We start from the raw sequence: 19,644 nt of genomic DNA, 5'->3' as shown, positions 1-19,644 counted from the left end.
CTTCGCGGTTTATCGTTTGCATTGATCTCATTTCACCGTTTTGCTCACAGCTCTTAACCGTACTGTAAATCGCCAAGAGCATGGCGGCTCAATGGTCTAGGGGTATGATTCTCGCTTTGGGTGCGAGAGGTCCCGGGTTCAAATCCCGGTTGAGCCCGAGGAGTCTTTTTCTCGTAAACCTTTAAGAATGCACTTCTTCATAAAAGTGTAACTTTTTCTTAAATTGTAACAAATCAACAATGAACAACGTATTATATAAGAAACATCTAATTGAAGTAGCACTTGGTTTAACGTTCCCTAGAGGCCCTCATTAAGCCGGAATATGTTTCTTTTGCACTATGCTGACGGGTTTTATGAAGCATACTCTAAATGGCTGACAGAATCACATTTCATACACTCGTTTCATCAATGCAAAACATTCTATCAAAAATAGTTAAACAAAGACATTATTCTGAGCTAATTATATGAAGTTTTTAAAGTTAACTAGTTGTAAGATGTTTTTAGTTATTAGTTATACATAGGATAAAATGACTCAATGCCACGTAGCATAACATATTATTTAAATAGATTAAAATCGAAACATTATTATTTTATTCATTCTGATATCTTAGACTTATTGAATGGCAGTAATCCCAATGTGGAATATCCCTGTACTCTTATGTAATCAAGCATTTATGCCTGATAAAGTTCTAATTAACAAAAATACATTTTCCTATAATGTACAATCACGTAGCATGAAGGAAAAAATTAATTTAAAGAATTCCACTGATTTTTTTTTTATTTTTTGTTGGCTAGAACGTTTGAGACAAAGAAAAAAAATATCTGAAATGAAAATGGTGTCCGAAATTATCTCATAAATAAAATTGAATATAAATGTACTCACGATTTAAAACAAACAACGATACAAGAAAAAGACTATGTGGCTCAATGGTCTAGGGGTATGATTCTCGCTTTGGGTGCGAGAGGTCCCGGGTTCAAATCCCGGTTGAGCCCGAGGACATTTTTTACACTATTCTTGTTTTTTTCATATCTCGTTTTCTTTGTTAAATGACAAGTGCTAGCTCCACAGTGTTTTTGAAAGAATCATGCTAATCCAGTGAGTGCGTTCATAATCCTATTTTGAAACGGGTGGTTGTTGCTTTCCGTGGCATTGAATTTATTTTATTTTGCATTAGTGAAACCATTGTGACACTACGTTTGGAAAACACAGCTAGTTCTGATTCTCTGTGTTGCAAGAGTAGAGGTTGACCATTATTTGCCGTACCCTTGTCGATGTGAGCTCGAAATGTGCTTAGAGATTAGATCGAGTTCTGATTTCACCAATAATAACTGCAATAAGGATATTCAACCTACAATCAGTGCCCATTGAAGCAACTTACTACAACGAAAATATATATTTATCTGATTTCTATCATATCAAACACCTTCCGTTGTACCGCTTGCACGCACCTCTCCACGCTATCCTTATCATTCAATCGTATTGCGCCACGAAATACAAGCTTTCGTTACATCGGTAAACACGTGGCATGATCCGTACAGAAATTCGTACAAAGTTAGACGTTGCATTATAAGATGGAGTGGCATGACACGTTCACGACACACTGCTTAAAACAGCGAACGGGTGGAGGAAGCTACAGGGTTTAACGAAAAATACAGCGCCTTTATGGAGGCTGAAAAGTACATAACCAATTATTGTTAGCGTGTCGTTGCAGTTCTTGCTTCCGTGAAGGTTGGCTTTAATGTGTTATAGTAGAAGGACAATCGAGTTCGAGCTTTCGCCTTCAGTTTTTTCACTTGTTTTTGTTGTGAAGAAAATTCGACAAAACTAGTTTACTCAGACAAAACAGGGCGAAGAAAAGGCAGCATCTTTCAGAAAGTAATCATAAGCCATCTACCCTTCTTTTGCCAATTCCGAATTCCGAAAGAAGGTGTGAAGCGTGTCCAAACTTGGCAGCGAGCTGATTAGCCGGTGGCTAAAAAGAAACGGTGCGGGCTCAACCGGGATTTGAACCCGGGACCTCTCGCACCCGAAGCGAGAATCATACCCCTAGACCATTGAGCCGACAGAAACAATAGAAAGGACAGAAAATTAAAAAGGAAGGGTTGTGGGGAAACAATAGAAAAAGTAGAAATTTCTTGACAGTTTTACAATGCATCCTACGCGATCGTTGTTCGACCGATGTCTGTATAAATGGTTAATAAAATAGTACCATTTTGTTGCTCTATTCTTTATGTGTCGTATCTACACAACAACAAAACAGTGCGGGCTCAACCGGGATTTGAACCCGGGACCTCTCGCACCCAAAGCGAGAATCATACCCCTAGACCATTGAGCCGCCCGGGGGGGCAAATTAATAGACCCCATGAAAAAATAGATACCCCACCACAGTGTGACACACTTTCCAGAAACTCAACGCAAAACCCGATCAAGTGCAAGTTATCAATGGGCTATCGATTACAAGCCAACCCCGTCGAGCAAACCCGGTGAAATGGTTATCTTATAGATACACGCGACAGCCATAACCATTAGTTAAGAAAATAGCATGTTAAGAACTCGTAAACTCTCTCTCTCTCTCTGTGGAACATGTAGGAACTCTGGCATAGCATCATCCGGCCCCGTCAGATAGGCCCCACCACGAACGTACGGCACTGCGCGATCGCGCTGCAAAGGTAAATAAATAAAGATAAAGTTAAGTACCTGGTTCCATTTTCGGATATCAACAAATGACCCACTAACTGACACAAAAAATAACTTCCTTTGCACACGGGCACCAAATTTGTGTCGTTGCTTCGGAGGAACGATAGTATCGGCAGTTGCTTCACAAAAATACATTGAAACAAACTGTAGCACGAACGCCTACTGTGACTGGTAAAACCGCGGTTCAGAATGTTGTAAAACGCATCAGAGGTGGTTACAAATAAACTATTGTTAATATACCAAAACCTTGCGACAGCGACAACAACAAGCGACGATACGTAAAATATTCGCGGGAAGCTGATTTAATGGCACAAAGCAACAAGCGTAAAGTTGTTCACCGAAAGTGGCCCATTAAAAACGCCTGGCTTGGGAGGGCAAGAATTTGACCGTCTGTGTTGTGGGGCGAGAGAACGCATCACAACGAAGTGCAACGAGGAAATTTAAACAGCTGGAAAGTGTAAACAATAGCCCCCGCGGCGGCAACCCCCCGGCGGTTGCATCACTGTTTGATACATTAACCGTTGCCGCTGTCCGGGTGCCATTTGACTCGAGTCGTCTCGGGTGTTCTAGATTTGGAAATATTGCCTCGATTCTACAACAACTAACCCATCCGGGGTTTCCGGGGTTCAAAGTTGATTAATTTCGATCCGATACCGAACCGATTCGAGTTGTTGATCGGCCGGCAATCGGGTAAATCGGTGGACTGTTGTGCGCCTACTGTGCGCCAGGGTGCACATAATGAGGCAAACATTTGGATATTTAAACAACGCAACGCTCTCTGGGCAACGCGAGAAAGTGAGCCACCCAGCCCAGCCCAGCTCATTGGCTCAGCGTGGGGCCAGTTCGGGGTCGGTTATGGTTTATTTAGCGGGCCAGACCATATCGGGCGATGATTTGTTACGGTCGCTCGGAATGTGGTGCGGCGATATAGGTCACAGCCGCCATGTTCCGGGGGCTGCACGCCAACATTTGATGGTTTGATGATTCGTCCGTGAAACATTGCTACGCCCATTTGATCGCTACTGTCCCTGTGGGTTTTCAGTCGATGGTCCATTTCTCTGCTGTAGCGATTAATGGTAAAGTTTCGTTTCGTTGGATCGCTACTTTGAGAGCGCTTCTGACTAATGGGCCTCGATTTTTTATGATTCTCGAAGTTGCAGGTTCCGTGCCTCCTCGGTTCCAGGGATGCCCCGGCGTCACCGGCTGTGGTGTCCGAGCGGTCAAGGAGATGGACTTGAAATCCATTGGGTTCTACCCGCACAGGTTCGAATCCTGTCCACAGCGAGCGCTACCCGCACAGGTTCGAATCCTGTCCACAGCGAGCGCGACCCCGAAAAGGTGCTCCCCCTTCTTCCAGTTCAGCTTTTTGGTTCCTGGTCGCATGACGTTTTATCAAATAAATTGCAAAGGTCAGTCCATTGTGCGTTTACCCTTGTTGGCTTCTTCTGGCTCAAAGTTATCGTTTGCAGGCATCGGTGTAATTATTTGCGTAAAGGCTAACTGTTGACATCATTGCAACAACGCCGAACAGTTGAAGGTCACACGGACCAAATGTCACCCTATGGCGCGTTTTACTGTACCCCCTGTTTAATGTCTCTACAATTTCATTATTCTAATTAACCTATCGCGTACCTCTTATTGTTGCCCATCGTGGTCTTTCTCTCGCAAAAACTGAAAAGCCTGAGGCTTGCTGCATGACTTTCGGATACGCCAACATTCCACGAACATCCTTGCGCTTGCGTATTTATGAATGAAATGGGCCCCTTCGGAAAACGTGTAGCGTATTTTCCTACGCCTTATCGTAGCGTCGGCGTCGTCGTCGCCGTCGTCCTCGGCGAAATTTAGACATTCCCACCACCTCGGCTCCTCGCCGACCTCGCACCACCCCCCCGGGTTGTTCGGAGAAAGTCGACGCAACAATGCCCACACGGCAGCAACACTTGGGCGGTGTGCTGCCTACGCAGCGGAATCCATGCCATGACCTATGCTGCTGGCGCCAACGCACCGGCGGCCGTGTGGGTGGATGATAATGTTTTCCCAGGCGGAGACCAACTTTTCCGCCCACGGCCCGCGGAACCGACCGCGACGCGAAAAGCGTACCCGGGCGCAAAGCGGTGAAAGAAAGTGCGTGGATGCGTGCGTAAATTCGTGAACTGGCCTGGCCTGTGGCGTGGCTCAGTAGCAGTGATCTCAAGGATTCCGATCATAACTGTCACCTGTCAATCATCATCGCCGGTGGGTAGCCGGTGCCGGTGTTGGCGAAGGGGAGGGCTGCAAGTTCTTGCGCTAGTCGCGAGGCGAACACAAAGTCACGGAATATCCACCCTCTCGAATCCATCGATTTTCTCGTCGACCGCGCAAAAGGCAGCCTTCAGAGCGGCTGACTGACACATCGGCTCAAGGTTTATTGCCGCAGCATTATTAATCCAGTTCTCGACAGGCTCTCCAGCGATCAGCTCACACTCGAACCGGCGGAGGCCGCTCGATTTCTGGGATGTCGAGCTCGAGGGACTCATTCAGATCTCATTTCGATGAGAAATTTTAATAAACGTTCACCAATGCTCGTTGTAGCCCAATTTTCTTTGATACGCGAATCCCCCGAATATTGCGCAGCCAGCAGCGTGGCAAGTCTGCGTGGTTCAATAATCCCCTATGGGGGGGGCACTTGGCCCATTCGATGCTACTCCCCGAACCCCGGTGGCCCCTTGATACTTGATACCGCAATTAACTAACTACCAGCATGGCTGGTAATCTCTCTCTCTCTCTCTCACTGTGTCTCTGTCGCGGGCCCGCTGTCTCCCTCCGTTCCGGATGGAAATGGTTGGATTCAGAGAAACGGAGCCGGGAAAACGGATCAAAATTGCAACACTAGCGCGCGAGGTGGAGGGTTCACAAAGGACCCCTACACACATCCTAGTGTTGGCTGTGGAGGGGTGTGCGATTTTTTTTTTTTGGGTTCCCAATGCAAACCGAGGGAAACGAGACCCCGTTTCGGGTGAATTTTTCCATTGAATTTTCCATTTAATTTCGATTCCGCTTCAATACTGCACTGATACCCGACACTTGGGTCGTTTATGGCGAGGATGCGCCAAGTGGATTTCCAATGGGGGGATTCATCGTCGAAAAGAAGTAGACTTTTGAGGCCCACGTTTGATCATCCACCCCGCCTAAGAGGTCCGCCGCGAATCGCGCAATTAGCTACCATTTGTCAACCGTTGATCCTCTTCTGACCGGAAGCCGATGTTGCCTTGACCAATTGACGTGGGCCACACGGCTACTTTGCCTAACACACATTAACTTCCGAGGGCGCCGAGCCACGATATTTTAAAAAGAGCCACAGGGAAAACGCGGTGCATCAGGGCGCGCGCGTGTCGTCGGGCCCAAGAGGGTCTCTCTGCTGCTGCTCTGCTCGGGCTCGCGTTCGCCCCCTTCACCCATCCGATGTGGGAGAGAGGTCGATGAACCAGCCTTCCGCCTGTCGCGTCGCGGCACGGACGAAAATGAGCCTGTTGAAGGGACCGAGGTTCCGCTGCTTCTTCCGACGACGACGATGGGCCTTCCAAATGAACCATTTGTACCGAGTCATCTGCTGCTGCTGCTGCTGCGCCGTGGCCTCCGTGGTGGCAGAAGACCCATCGACCGGCAGAAGGATAACAAAACGGAGGCAAAATCACAGTGCTTAGGGTCGACCGCGGGCGAGCGAGAGCGATACAGAGAGAGAAAGACACCATAGCGTGCGCCGTCACTTCGGAGACGGTCCTTCAGACCGAGAAGAACCTGGAGGAGGCCAGGGCCCCTGTAAATTATCTGCCGATGGAAGCCGAGAGACGGAGAAAAGTCGATATGAGGGTCGAGGCGAGGCCGCGTCACACCGCTAGGCCGAAGGACGAAGGACATTAAAGGAATGAGCCGTTTATTGAAAAAGAGAGAATGATCAAAACCGTGTTCTTATTCGCTCTCGGGGCCTATTGCTTCATCATGTTAACGTGCTGTCCATCACGTACGCAAAGACGCAAGCAGGACCCGACGGCGTTTATTGTGTTCACCAGTGTTTCTTCGTTCTTTGTGTGTGCTGTTTTGGATCTGCTCCGGAACTTGGCAAAAGGACACTCAGTTGTTTGCATTACATTAAATCGGGATTAAAAAGAGCAAATGGCTACTCAAATCAATGGGGAGGTCGGCCGTAGAGTATATTAAAATCCAAATTACAGAGCATCACATCATCGCCACATCAATGATGATGTGGTGGGGGTGGCACAAACAATCGGTGGTGGTGGGCTTTGGAGCGAGCCATTACAATCATCATAATCACCGCATACACAATCGCATCCCGTGCCCCGCTCGGAAGGAGACGCCGTTTGACAGTCGTCCTTCGAGAGATGGTTGGCCCCCCCGTGGCGTGCGTTGCGTGATGTCCATTTCGTCGCGGCCGCTGCTGGTCCGTTGGGGAAAATAATCGATTACGGGGACTGCCTGCTTCGATTGGAATGTCCCGCAAAAAGGAGCGAGCAACAAGATATTTGGCATAAAATAGAAAAGGGAATCGTTTTTTTGTGGGGTGCGCTAAGTGGAGTTCAACGACAACTTTAACGTATACGAACCTCCTCGTACTTCGATTTTTACATCAAAATGGTTGAAAAGCAGTTGATTTTCAGAAACACAAATCAACTAAACTTGGGGCATGTTCTCTACAAAAGATTCTCTTCCGACGAAGAAGAATCCTTCTTCCAAAAGAAAAAGGCTCTTCCGACGTCTTCTTGTTGTTTGGTGTCAAACTTTCCCTCGCAGTTGTAATCCACTGCACTCGACTCTTCCCGAACTGTCCCGGCCCTAACGGAGGCTTGTTGATGCGGACATCCATCGATTGTATTAGTGGCGATGAGAGGTCTGCCACGATGACTGCTAGTTGAGTTGAAAGTGTACCCGTGTTTCTACTTGGTTTTTGAAAATTTAAATAATTTATATTGCTTTATTTTAAGACAGTCTTCAGTGAGTCTTCTTCTAGTCCAAGAGTTCTGTAGACCACGGTTGTTTGGGTCGCAGATGAATTTCCAGTCATCATTTCTTTCTCTATGCGATTTCTGGTCCGCATCGGCAACTCTAGCCACGCTGAGATGCGTCACGATGTGGAGTCTACCGGCGCTGCTTTTACCAGGTGGGTTCCATGGTGTAATGGTTAGCACTCAGGACTCTGAATCCTGCGATCCGAGTTCAAATCTCGGTGGAACCTTTCAATACTGTCCTTTTTGTGAACCTTTTTCATATGGGTGTCCAAACAAGCGTTCTTTTTTTTTCATTTGGTTTAAAAAACAGAAACGGCAGAATAGTTTTCGATGCTTGGACACTTGTTTGAAAGGTTGGTTCTTAAATTTTATTTTTATGAAAAAAGGTTTCGGTCAAATGTTCACCACAATTGACTTGGCAGCGGCCCATTCGGTCGTCCTATTTTTGAGTACATTTTCCACTATCTGTCGTTTTATCTCGGCAATGGCAATATGAATTTCGGTCTTGAAGTCGTCGATAGTTGCTGGTTTGTTCGCGTAACGTGAATATCGATTGTGGTTGTCGCTGTATCGCACGTAGCGCTGTCCTGTTGAAACCAAATGCCGTCCAAGTTTTTCTACTCTTTTCTATTTTTCGATTTCGATTTCGATTTCGAGCAGTCAAAAGTTCTTCTTTTAAAGGCCAATCAGTGATCAGTTAAAATGAGATTACGCCAAAAACAGTCGATAATTAACAAACCTCGGCATCCTGGTGGCCTCTCACCTGTTTCGGTTCACTCTCCGGTCCCCGGAACGAGCATAGCCCCCGTTGCTGCTGCCCGAATGAGGAGGATTACAGCGCTAGTGTGGTGTTTGCACAAAAGGAAGCCCTTGGTTGGTGCCGCGAAGATCGGTCATTCATCTCTTTTGCTCGCACACCACCAACAACAGCAACAACAGCGCAGCCTAAGGAGCCCGTTTGCGGCGTTGTCGACAGTTGTCTTTTCTTTTCGGTCCCCGAGAACTCGATACTCCTGGGCTGGGCTGGGTCGGCCTGATTGTCTGCCGAAACCTCGACGGAGACGGCAGATGCACCACCAGTTTTTTTTTTGCTGTTTCTTCTTCCACAGAGTTGTGCGTATATGTGTAACCCATACGTCTAAGGCGCAAGAAAGGGTCTTTCTCTGTCGACGGGAAAGGATCACCCAGGGACCCGACCGCGACGACGACGACGACCTCCGCGGGACCTCCGTTCCAGATGCGAAGATCCCAACGAGGGAGGATAATAAAAAAGGGGCACAAACACACACAGGCACAGTTGGGTTACGCCAAGCAGGGGTTCGCACGACCTCACGGATCAAGATTTATCGGGGTCCGTCTTTTGTCCTTCTTACTCAGCCTTCAAGATCGCAGGCTGCGGCAGGATCTCTGCACACTTTTCGGTGATCACTGTCTCTCTGTCTCTCGACCGTGTGTGTGTATGTGTGTGATCGCACACCCCCCCGCTGGTGCGGGGTCATTCACTTTTCGCGTCCTCTCACCTCTCGGTGTCTCGGTGAGAGGTGTTCCGTTTCCTTCACGTTCCCGTTTGGGCGCACGGTGCGGTGCTTTGGCGTCGTTCTTGCGCTTCGATCACTACCCGATTCGTCGATTCGAGGAAATTAATCTCTGGCGATTCGGCCGCCGCCGGCCACCAGCTAAAGCGAAACGGACCAGCGATGCTGTCGGAGATCGTCCAGTGGCGACCTGACTGACAGATTGGATTTGGTTGCATTGTTTGTTTCACTCTTTCTTCTCACTCTCAATCGGCCCCGGACAATCCCTAGAGGGGTCTACCACATGGGCGGAAAAGTCTCGGGCCTAGCGCATAGAAGGCGATAATCTTCGAAAGAAAGCTGTTAAAACTTTATGATATTCTCGTCTCATAAGTCGGTGAGTTGCAAGGTTCTAGGAGTGACAACAATTTCGTGTTTTAATGTAACACTTCTTCTTGATGAGAAAAAATAACGTCCCAACGAAGAAATGACTTGAAAAGTGTCATTAAGGACTCCACTATATCAGAAACAGTAATAAAGCGTTGGTTTGCTGACTTGAAACGAGGTCGAAGAGACACCAATGATGCTGAAAGCACTGGACGTCCAGATGAAGCGGTAGCACCACAAAACACTAAAAAAATTCACAAAATCGTTTTGAATGATCGAGCACAACAACCGGCTGGAAAGGTAATGGTCTCGGTATTTTGGGATGTGCATGGTGTAATATTCATTGACTATCTTGAGAAGGAAAATACCGCCTACAGTGAATATTATATAGCGTTTTGGGCTGTTCACAGATTTAAAATAAATGTTAACCTGGGATAAATTTCTCTCGAATGAAGAAGTTATCGCTGAAACTTACGCCTATTTTTAGGCTATTTTGAGGTTTCGACAAAAGTGGTATTGGCGTGTCAGAACGACGTCCGGATGATTGATTCTTGATGGAGATTCCGTTGATGGATAAAGTCAATTTTGAGCAACGCATTTTCTCTCCTAGACCCGGCCCTTTTCAGCCCACGTGTTCACCTGCTTTTGGGCGCGCAAAAGTCGCGTTCATGTCGATTGCTTCCACTTCTTGTTTGCGTGTTGCCCTTCTAACACCGCTTTATTGGGTATTTTACTCGTTCTCTTGCCTCATTTTGCCGTGTTCGGGCGTCGGGTGTTCGTTCTGGGATTCCCGGGTTGGATTTATTGACCGGACCGACACCTGCCGAAACGGATTCCCGGTCATGGCGATGGCGAGCCGACCCGAAAGTGGCCCAAAAACGATGATGATCCTCCAAAATGTCCAACTCCAAACATCCATACGTAGCTATCGGGGATCACCTTCTGCTCTGCGGCTCCACATTCCAACAACCACCCGACACGGCTGAGAATGTAAACCCATCAACCACCTCGGGTCGTCGTCAGCGTTGGGCGGGAAAATTCCCACCACCACGCAGGCGGGAGTGGAAGCCGATGAATGAAATTCCCGCTGCCCATTCTCCAACTCCGATTTCGGTGGATTCGATTCGGAGTCTCGGGTTAGAGCGGCCGAAGACGATCATCCGTTCATCGATCATTCTTCATTCGCCGGGCTCTCGGTGGTCAACGTTCTACGAAAGGCCGCCGGGCGCCCTGATTCTGAAGAAGCCGCGCCCAAGATGCTACCGGCTGGGCACTCCGCGGGCAATTACTCCCGCGTCCGGTGTCCGAATTCCTGCGAGCACATCTTCGCCGTTCACACACAGCCAACGAGCCACAGAGGCCCAGCCACACATGCCGTGCGCTTCGTTCCGGCACTTCATTATGCTCGCTTTACGAGGTATGTGAATGGAGCCGGGAAGCGATGCGGTACTTGGCCGGCAGCTGTACCGGGAGCCTCTCGGTGTACCTCCGGTGACCGATGCGCCGATGAGCTGATAAATCCCACCAAGCCTGGGGCTTTCTTTTGGCTGAGAATAGCGAAACGAATTTAACTGTTCCTTGACATAAATCCGCCCGCTGCCGCCCGCTGCCGCCCGGTGGTCCGCTCGCATAACGTGGCGTCGTCCGCGGTGCATATGCCATCGGTGGGGTCTTTTCATATCTCTATTGCGGCGTTCTCAACCCCTCAGCGCCCAGGCTCTCGGTGGCCGTTTTTCCGTTTTAGTAACATAACTCAAGTCCGTCCCGCTCTCTCTCTCTCTCTATCTGTCTCTCTTGGGCCGGTGCCGCTCGCTGCCCCGCATCGTGTAGAGCGCGGCCCGTGAAGGTTATGCGCTGACGACGACGGCGGCTGCCGCTGCTGCTGGTGGTGGTAGTTTTGCAATCGACGACCCTTGAAATGAATTTTCGCTTTTCCGAAGGGCGGCGCAAGACCCTCTCTCCTTCGCTGAGGTCTACCCGACACTTCGCCTTCTCTCTCTCTCTAATCTACCGGCCTCGGCCTCCGGGCGACATTCGGCGATGTCGTCCTGCCAGTGAAAATTAATGAAAATTTTGTAGCCCCCCGCGTGACTTCGCTTTCCCGCGTTCGGCTCTCGACGACGCACTTTATGAGCCGCGAGAAGAACGAGGTGAAGGTGAAAGTTACAAAGTAAGGAGCGTGTGAGAGCGAGAGAGAGCCGCATGAAGAAAGAAACGGTGTCACTTTGCTGTTGAGGGGGGCAACGGCGTTTTAAACGGGAGGCGCAGAGTCGCCAGAATCCGGTAGCCACTGGCGCACCCTCGCGCCCTCCCGACCCTCCCCTGCGCGGGAAATGATCGAGTTGTGCGGGCAGCATAAAAGCTTCGCCAGTAATACACCGGGCCGGGCAGGCCTTGCGTTTCCGATTCTTTCGCATCGATTCCGGGAACCCTCTGCACTCACGAACTGTGAGTATCGTGAGAGACGCACCTCGGATCTCTCAGTCACTCGTTCGGTGATGCCTCTCACAAATCAGCTGTCGATTCACGCGCACTCACGGAATCACTCACACCACGCGAGAGCGATGTGTGCGTCGCACATACACGCGGCCGAGCACCACCACCACACGCGCGCGAAACCAGCTGAGCGGCCACTACCCCTTCCACACCCCTTCCACCCCTTTGCAGGTGATTTGCGCCGTTTTTTTTTTGTTTATTTCGTGCTGCTTCTTCGTGTTCCTCCCGCGCGCAAGCTGGTGGTGGTGGTGTGAGTGCGGGGAAATCCTCGTGGGTGACGGAATTCGCGTGCACCGCACGACGGAATGGGAAATCCCGTCGGAAAGGAAGGTGGTGCGGGGGGACGTTCTGTTTGATGACGCGACATTCGTCGCCAGCGTCGTCGCCTAACTACGTCGCCTTATCGTTCACTACGCTGTTATGTGCCCCCGCACCCCGGACCCTCGGGGCCCATCCCCCGGGGGGGTTACAAGTGGCCCCGAGTTTAGGTTTCAGTCACGCAAGAAGGCCCCGAGGCGAGGTGCGATGATAAAGGCGACCGTCGGCCGCCGAGCACAAAAACCTATTTTGATTAAGTAATGACCGCGTGCGCGTGGTGAGCGAATATTGCGCTCGCAATTTTGGCCCGGAATTATCGGCGAAACTTATCTCATCCACATACATCCTATCGGCCTGCAAAAACATAAAAAAATTAGGTGAACTGTTTATAAAAAAGGAAGAACTGACAAAAAATCTCGCTCTTCGCAGCCGGTAGGATTCGAACCTACGCTCCCAGAGGGAATCTGATTTCTAGTCAGACGCCTTAACCGCTCGGCCACGACTGCCTATGCATTCCGCAATTCCATACGCCATCACATACCGCCGCTCGGTTGCTGTGCGTTTCAGCGTCATTCCATAATCTGCGCGAATGTGGATGCGATGAAAGGCTCGCCAGCGGGCACGAATTGTCACCGTGCGTGCGGCTTTTTGGTGCATCTCTCGTGCGATGTCGACCCGACGACGAGTTATCAATCGATATCTCCCGGGTGCCGGGAACCGCCGGTGGTGATGGTTCCACGTGGTGTTACATTTTCCGCCGCGTGGAAGCTGCGCCGTAATTAAATCGTAATAAAGATAAGCGAGACAACCGAGTGACAGGCAGCAAGCGAGAGAGAGAGCGAAAGGGGGCGACAGAAACGTGGACCAACAACGTCCGAACGCGCACCCTATTTGCGTGCGAACGTACAAAAACGAATCTCGTCAAGAATCCTAGAAAATCCTGCACCAGCCCCCAGCGCTGGCAATCGTTTAAAAAGCCATTTTGCGACGCGTTTGGAGAAGCTGTCCGTCCGATTGACGTCTTCGAAATTTTGGGCAACCAACCACAAGGATGAGAGTGAGTACGGGCGGACGTGTCTAGTGCCCTCGGTGAAGGTGAAGGACTTGCTAACCGAAGTCTGCGCCACAGACAGCCAAAGTGTCACAGACATATCCTCCGTGTGCGATGTCGAAGAATGAGGAACCGAGAATGGAAAAGGACAAAACACAGACCGAGGTGGAAGCCAAGGATATTGTTGCACGGTGTGCATGTGTGCCCCACTAATGCAGCATTCAACTACTGTAGGGCGCACATATTAATGCTCTGAGGCAATGCGCATACTTTTAAAAGCTTGCATTACACGGCACACCTTCCCGAAGGTTGTTGAATATTCACTGCAACATCAATCGATGCATCAACTTTGCATAACTCATTCGTAGGAGAAGCAACCTTTAGCGGTGGAGAAATGACAGCGAAAGTGACACGGCGGGACGCCCCGTGCGTCCATTGCTGCTACTTGACCGAAAGAAGGCAAATATTCCCGCCACCAATCGATGGTGTGGCCAATCAACACAACGAAGAAAATGATCAGCGGCTTCGGAATGGAATCTTGGCTCACTCCCGGCTGGGGAGAGACAGGGATTCTGTGTCTTGGAACGGAACGCACACAGCAAGGGAAAGTTTCCAACAACCGCTGGGCACGAGACGATCGGAGCAGCGCTCACCTTGATATGACGGGGCCCCTCGGTTTCTTCTCGGCTTCGATTGACCCGTTGCCGGCCAGACACAATGGCTGGTTGTTTGTGGCGAGATTTGGGGAATCCAAGATGCTGATGAAGTTTGCAGCAGCAGCCCGCCACCGCCACCAGTTTATGCGACATTTCGCCCTGCCTTAGGGACCCTCTTTGGTGGGGTTGGGAAAGTGACGTTTGAAACTGTAAAACACTCTACGTAAAAGGTACCACGACCCACCGACATAATGCGAGCTTTGTGTTACCCTTCTGGCTAACTCGGCCGACAAAAAGGATGTTGCTGTTGAGGGGGTGCAAAGGCTTCATATGTTCGCAGGGTTCGGTCGTGCCTGGTTCTGGGGTCTTGTGTTGTGTTTCACGATGACAATTAAATTCCAATAAAACGAACGGCAACAACCGAGACACCGAGGCTTGGGTTGCTGTTTGCCGTTGCTGCTGGCGGGTGGTTTTTCTTTGTCCGCTCCCGTTGCGCCCACTGTCCGTGTGCGAGACAAAGATAGGATTTGCTGTCAGGGACTGAAATGCATGGGGGGGAGGTCGATAAGGAAAGCCACGGGGCGACTGTGAGCGAGAGTGTGAGAGAGGCGGACACGGTTCCAAACTACGAAAGCTCTGGGCGATGGGTTTTTGCATTACTTTCCCGCCGTCGGGGGGCCAAGCATAATCGATCATCGGGCGCCGGCCGGCCAACCTTGAACGGTTTGAAGGATTTTTAATGTGTTTATTTTGGTAGAAGAAAGGTTGATAGAAGTGCCACGACTACACGGCATACGCCGGATTGGAACCGGATCGAACTCAATTGTAAAACAATGTTGGCCCCCCCACACAGAGCATAGCACCAGATCTCTCGTCCCATCTGCACCACTCTGAGCCATCGGCCAAAAACGCCAAATTCATTGGAATGTTGATAATTTAATTAGGCAAAGCAACAAACCGCGCGCGTTGGGACTGTTGGGTTACGGCCCACCAGAAGTCATGAGGCATGAGTGGCCACCGACTCGTCTTGTCGACTGGCCTTTGTTGTGTTTTCATCGCCCGCGGTTTGGCCCTTTTTTTGTGGACGACGCCCCACAGGAGTGTGCCCGCCACACACAGCACATGGCGATGGTGGCGAGAGCGTTTATTGCGACAAAGTCACATAATTTCGGTATGTCACGTAATCGTCACACAAACGAGGAAGGACCCCGCGCGCTCGTCCCCCGGCAAGTGGCGACATTGTTTCAGATCCGTAATTGCTGCGTGAGCCTACCCGGCCTTCTTTGTTGACCCCTCGACCGGGCCGCACCGACAAAGCGGACAAATATAAACCTTTGAAGAGCCCTCCGCGTAGCCCACTTGGTGGTACACACCACTTACCGGCGAAGGGTATCAAAACGCACGGTGGAAAGGTTCAAGGGCCCAGTGGCTGGACTCCTATCGCTGATAAGAGGGTGCAAATTAAGAATCTATCTGGAAGAGCCTACCCCTAGTAGTGACGACGTGACATTGATTCTACTCAGAAAGCATATTGTTGCGAAGATAATTCCAGACTACACAAAAAAGAATAATCCTTTTTTCTTGGTCTCTCAAATCTCAGGAGAGTCAGAGAAGCGCGCGCAGTCGGTAGGATTCGAACCTACGCTCCCAGAGGGAATCTGATTTCTAGTCAGACGCCTTAACCGCTCGGCCACGACTGCTTATGCTGCCCAAACCTCCCCATTGGCCCAAACCCTCCCAGCAAACGGCAGCGACAACAGCTTTGTCCTGCTGCAATCGATCGACGTTAGCACGTTTGTTAATAAACTCGGATTAAAATGTTTGAATAAGTTTGAAGAAATTTCGTATCCCATTACATGACTGATGCGTGCCTTCTCTCTCTCTCCCTAGCGAACTCCATTTATGCAACGGTCTGCACGAGAGCAGTTTAGGCGGCTACTTGGCTCTCTCGCTCACTCGCAGTGCACATCTGTCTAATGAAAATCGAATCGAAATATGTTGCTTATCGTCGTCGTCGTTGCCGAGTGTGTGGAATGGGGCGCACAGCGGGTGGTGACGACGAGCCAACATAACATTCTCGTTTACTGCCTCTGTCCATCAGCCGCGAGTGAGCGAGTCGGCACATGCATAGTCCCGTTTCGCTCCTCGCGGAATGGAATCCAGGGGAAGCAACCACACAAAGCGCAGCGTGTAACGCGTGCGTGAGTGTGTGTGCGAGAGAGGGAGAGCGAGTGAGTAACAGGAGCGAGAAAGCAGATGTGCTGTGGGGTGTCTTTGGGTTTTCGGTAAAATTGGATGTGATTACCGCGAAAGCCGGTGGCTTCTCCTTGTCGGTTCCTATGCTCTGGCGTTCCAAGATCCTCCTCCAGAGCATATACAACAGGCGGAAGGCGTGAGAATGCGAGAGAACGCGGCCAGAGCAGTGTGTTGTGTTTGGGAAGAATGAGAGCATTTCGTCATCGAGTTTTCGGAGGAAGATTACGACCAGGAGGGCAGCAGCGAGAGCGAGAGGGCTAAACGAGAAACCGAAAATCGGGGTCGAAATTGTTGTCAAAACAGTCAAACACATTCCCTCCCCCGTTGCGCAGGCCTCGCACCCATCTACCCGGCGCAATGCTGGATTTGGCGAGGATTTCGTTTGATACGGGATTCTATCCGTTTCCGGTGGTTATCGATATGGACGAGCCTGTCAGAGAGAGAGATAGAGAGAGTCTCGTGGCTCTCGCGTGCTAAGAAGTTAATTATACAGTTTATAGACGGCGGCCCCGAAATCAGCTTTGAAAACTTCGTCGTCTACATTTCGGTTAATGTCGGATGAGAGGAACATGCAATTGACAGTATTCTCCCGATGTTTTATGCAATTAATTAAACACCTCTCTTAGGGAGATGAACGAAAAGGTTGATTAAGTATTAACGGTCACCGTTGGTGCCACAATTAGATGGAACATAATTTTCGATAATCACAATTACGGACAGGCTGCGAATGTCCGCACGCACGAGCTCTAACGCTACGCACGTTAATGTCAAGCCAAGTGGTTAACTTATTCATTGCGTGTGAATGCGGCCGAATATGCTCACCGGCGGCCGCATTGGTGTGTGTTCGCTCTCGGCGCTCTCCGTCGTATTAAATCGAGAACAAACCCCCCCTGGGACAAGGGCCTGAACCGGGAAGTGCGTGAGTTTGGTAACACCGTGTCAAGGTTCATTTTATTACTCCCCCCGGCGGGGGGTTCCACCTTCGCTGCCCGATGGAGCAGGATGAGCACAGCATGCTTTTGTTCACTTTCACTCGCCGTAGTGAGTTGCGACCGCTCACCAGCGCGCGTCGGCCGTGGAAAGTCGTGGAAAACGCCTCACGTCACGTCGGTGGCGGCGATGTTTGTTTTGGGTGATTTTATGTTTATGGTTCAAAATAAATCATTCGCCATGCCGAACACAGGCAACATTGTGGAGGACTTACATCTCGTTAATGTTGTGTACATATTTCGGAACCGAAACGAATGAATGCACGTAACTCGGCCGAGTGTAGTGTAGTGACGTGAAGAATGTAAAATGGAAGGCACACACGGGGCGCGCACCCAGCCGGGACCGGAAAAGGAAGCATAAGACGCGCCGCGCGTTACGCATGGCCGATCCGCACCCTGGCGCCCGCCCGATGGATGTGAGGAGCGAGGTCGGTTTATTGATTTTTATTGATTTTCATGGAGTTAATTCGATTTAAAGCACCCCGCGCCAGCGGTCAGCAGCGGTGCCGGCAGAATTCTTGGGCGCCTCCCCCCGGTGTGGCCACCACCGCAGTGGGCACTTTGGCCTTTCTTTTCCCGTTCTCCCGGGGGTTGTTTGTTCGCTTCTTTTTTTTGCATTGCGTTGCTTTTCAGTTCTTCACTTTTACAGTTTCATCAGCCGCGGGACGAGCGCGCGTTCGTGAGAAAAGAGCCACCTCTTGTCTTGCGCCTAGTGGCCACCACCACCACCACCCGGTAGTCCGTTGTCCTATTTTCTTTCTCTCCCTATTTGCAGTTATGCCGCGCGCTCGCCGCGGCGACCTACCGGTGGCGGGGCGCCCTCTTATTTCGAGTAATTATTTATATCATCATCCCCCGGTGCCGGTGGTGTGTTGCTTTATGTTCGCTTTTATGTTTTACCGTCGCTTTTGTGTCCCGCTTGCCCGCTTCCCGGCTGGCCGGCCCTTCGGCGGCGGAGTCATCGGATGCGTTTCTTCCGCTTCCAAACCGGGTTCGTTCTTTCCGTTCGCCGTGTGGGGTTGGATTGGAAACAACATTCTTCTCAACCGTGCTGCTCGCTCGGGGCAAACCTCCCTTATACTGTGTGTTCGGGTTGTGTTGCTGTTTGGTGCTGCTTCTCCGTGTTCTCTCTCTCTCTCGTTTTGAGGCCTAGTTTTTGTTCGGTTCAATTTTTGCTACTCCGGCCAGCATAGCCGATATGCTGCCTGGCTGCCGACCACCTGAATGGCACTCCTCACCCTTGGCTGGCTTCATTATTTCTATCTTCCGCGTTGGATTAAGGAGGCCGGCCGGATGAAGGCCCAAGGAAGGGAGCGCGCGATACTCCGTTCCCTTTATTTGCGCGACGTTATTATTATTTTTTAACAATGAACGACAATAACTATTTGTTATAGACACTCACTCGGCGACTCATCGAATGTCCTGCGAATTAATACTCCGAGTGGAGTCTGCTTCGATGGTAGCCATCCGTTGGATTCATCTGCACCCGGGGCGGGTGAGATATGCGCTTTTTATGCCGTTTTAACATTCTTCGCCATCGTCGGGTCAATGCAAGGGAAAACGATTACTCTCCCGATGAATGACTTTAATGCTCCTGTGTGCTTTAAGTGCGACTCTCTGCGAAATCGGGCTCCGGAGATAAGACTTTGTGCGACACAATGGAAAAATTTACCTCCGTTTAGCATTTTTATCCAAAGAGCAAAGCTGACTCATCGCGGAAGCGGATTGGCACGGCAAGGTCCACTATGAGTCAACGATTCGGAAGGTTTTCGAAGGACGCAATCCCTGCAGAAGCGTTTTCACCAAAAAAAGAACAAATTCTGGAACTTGCTGGAGGTGTTCCACTCCTTTACGGGCTCAGCCTGGCCACGAAAGCCTCACCACAAAAGAAAGGGCTCCTGAATCGTATTATAAGATCCGGATCGGAACGGAAACCGGATCACCGGAGGGTGCCTCCGCCGGAGTTGGGTTTCTCTTTAAGCGCAAGCAAATCCATTTCAGAGTGGCCCGGCCGAAGAAATTGGCCTCTCGAAAGCCATGAAAACGGATTGCGCCAACCAACTCCAGGGCTCTCTTATCGCCCAGGCGACGGGCGTCGTTGGGCTCACTGACAATGAATGCTAATGTCCGCATTTCATTGATTTTTTAATTTGAAATTATCCTCTCGCGTGAAGCGATGCTTTTCGCGCCTTACATTTATCTTTCAACCCGCTCGGCGCTCCTCGCCGTGGCCACGAAAAAAAAGGAACCACGACCACCGCGCGCTCACGCTGCAT

The 19,644-nt window shown here is 50.2% G+C and overlaps 8 non-coding genes across 8 annotated transcripts; 4 read left to right on the top strand and 4 right to left on the bottom strand.

Annotated features, from left to right (window-relative positions):
• The first annotated feature begins 85 nt into the window (after positions 1-85).
• Trnap-ugg (transfer RNA proline (anticodon UGG)) lies at positions 86-157 on the top strand. Its single transcript has one exon. It is a non-coding gene; the product is annotated as a tRNA-Pro (tRNA).
• A 764-nt stretch (positions 158-921) lies between these two features.
• Positions 922-993, top strand: Trnap-ugg (transfer RNA proline (anticodon UGG)). The gene has a single exon. It is a non-coding gene; the product is annotated as a tRNA-Pro (tRNA).
• Positions 994-1,990: 997 nt separating this feature from the next.
• On the bottom strand, positions 1,991-2,062 carry Trnap-cgg (transfer RNA proline (anticodon CGG)). The gene has a single exon. It is a non-coding gene; the product is annotated as a tRNA-Pro (tRNA).
• Positions 2,063-2,264: 202 nt separating this feature from the next.
• On the bottom strand, positions 2,265-2,336 carry Trnap-ugg (transfer RNA proline (anticodon UGG)). The gene has a single exon. It is a non-coding gene; the product is annotated as a tRNA-Pro (tRNA).
• A 1,564-nt stretch (positions 2,337-3,900) lies between these two features.
• Trnas-uga (transfer RNA serine (anticodon UGA)) lies at positions 3,901-3,982 on the top strand. Its single transcript has one exon. It is a non-coding gene; the product is annotated as a tRNA-Ser (tRNA).
• Positions 3,983-7,856: 3,874 nt separating this feature from the next.
• Positions 7,857-7,928, top strand: Trnaq-cug (transfer RNA glutamine (anticodon CUG)). Its single transcript has one exon. It is a non-coding gene; the product is annotated as a tRNA-Gln (tRNA).
• Positions 7,929-12,840: 4,912 nt separating this feature from the next.
• Trnas-aga (transfer RNA serine (anticodon AGA)) lies at positions 12,841-12,922 on the bottom strand. The gene has a single exon. It is a non-coding gene; the product is annotated as a tRNA-Ser (tRNA).
• Positions 12,923-15,741: 2,819 nt separating this feature from the next.
• On the bottom strand, positions 15,742-15,823 carry Trnas-aga (transfer RNA serine (anticodon AGA)). Its single transcript has one exon. It is a non-coding gene; the product is annotated as a tRNA-Ser (tRNA).
• Between the last annotated feature and the right edge of the window lie 3,821 nt (positions 15,824-19,644).

Source organism: Anopheles bellator, chromosome 2 (genome assembly GCF_943735745.2).
Source record: "Anopheles bellator chromosome 2, idAnoBellAS_SP24_06.2, whole genome shotgun sequence".
NCBI lineage: Eukaryota > Metazoa > Arthropoda > Insecta > Diptera > Culicidae > Anopheles > Anopheles bellator.
Note: the sequence above shows the minus strand (reverse complement) of the source record. Positions and strands in the feature narration are given on the sequence as shown.